Source organism: Castor canadensis, chromosome 3, assembly GCF_047511655.1.
Source record: "Castor canadensis chromosome 3, mCasCan1.hap1v2, whole genome shotgun sequence".
Lineage (NCBI taxonomy): Eukaryota > Metazoa > Chordata > Mammalia > Rodentia > Castoridae > Castor > Castor canadensis.
In genome coordinates, this window is record NC_133388.1 from 70,563,692 (window position 1) to 70,566,463 (window position 2,772).

The 2,772-nt window shown below is 51.0% G+C and overlaps 1 non-coding gene across 1 annotated transcript; it reads left to right on the top strand.

Moving 5' to 3' along the window:
- The first annotated feature begins 1,642 nt into the window (after positions 1-1,642).
- On the top strand, positions 1,643-1,806 carry LOC141421890 (U1 spliceosomal RNA). Its single transcript, XR_012446580.1, has one exon. It is a non-coding gene; the product is annotated as a U1 spliceosomal RNA (small nuclear RNA).
- The last annotated feature ends 966 nt before the right edge of the window (positions 1,807-2,772 follow it).

The window sequence follows — 2,772 nt, forward strand, 5'->3', positions numbered from 1 at the left end:
TCTCTCCCATGCAGCATGCTCCCTCTGGTGTTTGCAGATGTTCTTTATCAGGTTGAGAAAGTCCCCTTCTAGTTCTGCTTTAGGGAGACAGTCATTTGATTATGGACAGTGCTGCTGAGAACTCCAGTGCCAGCATGAATAAGTTCAACAATTGGTACTGAGACAACTGAATAGCCACAGGTAAAAGACGTTTGACCTCTTCCTCACAGAACATATAAACGAGCTAAAATGATTTAAAAACATTTAGAAATAGTAAAGATGCAAAAGTTCCCAGTTTACTGACAGAGACCTTGTGGGATCCACTGTCTGCGCACAGTGGAGATGGGGACAGATCAAAAGACTATTGCAGATGGCGTGGTTGACATGACCCACAACAGGACACTTAGAACTTTCAGGTGTTTTAAGTCGCTGTTTCCAGTGGTATGAACTCAACCACAGCACCATTCGCACACCTGGTCCTGGTTTATCTTCAGGACAAAATCTGGATTTTTTTTTCCCCTTTAGGTTATCCAAGCGGATCACCCGTGGTGTGGAAGCAAATTCCCACAGCAGTACGGAGAAAGATGTCTCGGAAAGCCGGGCACCCGTGGCTCACACCTGTAAATCCTACCTACTGGGGAGGCAGAGATCAGGAAGATCTGTTCGAAGCCAGCCCAGGGAAATAGTTTGCGAGATGCTATCTGGAAAAAAACCCATCACAAAAAAGAGCTTGGTGAAGTGGATCAAGGTGTAGGCCCTGAGTTCAAACTCCAGAACCAAAAAAAAAAAAAAAAATTGTCACGGATAAACGACTTCCCGTGCATGTGGTCAGGGAGATCTCAGTACTCAGAGCTGAAGGAGGGGAAATGGGGACTCTGTCACCTGTCAGGCAGGGACACGTGGGGCTCGTGAGAACCGCACGGGCAGAAAGGCTCTTCGTGCTGTGAGAATCAGCTTAGTTTGCTTCTTCTCTGTCAAAGGATTTAATCAGTGACCACCGCTGTTACAAATGGTAGTCTTACTAACGCGCTTCCTGTGTGCTCTTCATGGACTGCTTAACGCGAGAAAAGTTGCTATTAAGAACAAAGGGGTGTTATCCTCAGCTGACAAAATGCCGCTAGATGCCCTGCTTCTGGAGCTGATAACCTAAAACAGTTACTGCTTCCATGAGCTTTTACACTTCTTTGTCTTTAAAGTCCCCTGCTGATGTCCCCTTTCCAGTTAGCTAACCGCGTGAACCCAAAAGCTGCGCAATTCAGGGGAGGGGTAGCATTGTTTTAGAGAAAACCCCAGGGAGTTCCAGCTGTGTGGGCTTGCAGCTTGTTGTGCCGCAGCCTTCTGCAGAAGTAAACTGACATGACATCGCGCGCACCTACGCCTGTCCTGGGACCTGGGTCGCCTCCTGTCCCTTAGTAGGCGGGGTCGGGGAGGGGACGTGGCACAGAGGACATGGTGTATGCAGATGAGCTGGCTTGAGGCCGCCGGTCCCTGTCGCTTCGAGCCTCACGTCCCGCGTGGAGGATAGTCCACGGTACCGGGGTCCTGTCCTGAGTAGCTAAGGGAGCACCAGGGGGCGCGCGGGGGCAGAGGGCGCGTGTCGCGGTGACCGTGAGTGAGGAGTGGGGCGCCAGCGAGGGCGTGGGTGGCGCGGAAAGGACAACTCATACTTACCTGGCAGGGGAGATACCATGATCACGAAGGTGGTTTTCCCAGGGCGAGGCTTATCCATTGCACTCCGGATGTGCTGACCCCTGCGATTTCCCCAAATGTGGGAAACTCGACTGCATAATTTGTGGTAATGGGGGACTGCGTTCGCGCTGTCCCCTGGCATTCTGTTGGTTTAAAAGCAGGACTAGAGCTAGGTTTTGCTCAGAAGCCGTGGAAGCGCTTGGTTTCAGGAATTGTATAACGGTAGTTGTAGCTTTAACAGTCTTCCCTTCTGGTGTGTTACTTCGGGCCTTATCAATGCAGCGGCCTGTTAACTTGTAACTTCCTTGTTGTTGTTGTTGTTTCTGGAGGGACTGGGGTTTGATCTCAATGCCTTTTGGTTACTAAGGCAGTCGCTTACCACCTGAGCTACTCCTCTTGCCTGCCTTTTTTTTTTTTTTTCTACCCCGGAATCTAATTATTCTTCAACCCCACCAGGCTGGCCTATCCACTGCTGTTTGAGCTTTGCACACACTCCCTAGATAACCTTCGTCTCTGTCTTCCCTACCTAGCTTTCATTCCATGGCATCCTGTAGGGATGCGCTGACTCCTTGCTGCTCTCTGCCTTTTCATAGCTCCCTGGCAGAACAGCAACCTTGTTAAATGTACCTATCTTTGCATTTGCATGGCTGCCCACTCCCTTTATTTAACCATGAGCAAAGCGATAGAAAACCGCTGCATCAGGTTTTCTGTAGCTCCTCTGTACGTTGAGGGCGTTCGTGTATAACCAGCCTCCCATCGAGGCTAGCACAGGTCGGTGGTGGAGCGCCTGCCTACACGTGTGAGGCCTGAGGGAAGGGGAGCAGGGCGAGCGGGGAAGTGCTGCGCGCTCCGGGGTGGAGGCCCAGGAAGATGATGGCCTTGAGACGAACATGGCTTCAGTCCCTAGCACAGCAAAACTAAGTAACTGAAATTGAAATGAAAAGGGCGGGGGGAAGTACTCAGCGTGTGCCTGTGACCCCAGTACAACTCCTCTTCGGACCCCTCGCATCCAGGTGCCTTCAAAGAGGACCCGGTCAATGTCTCAGCGACCCATTAGTCCCTGACCTTATGGTTCAATCCTGCTGGGTTTCCCACCTTAACAAG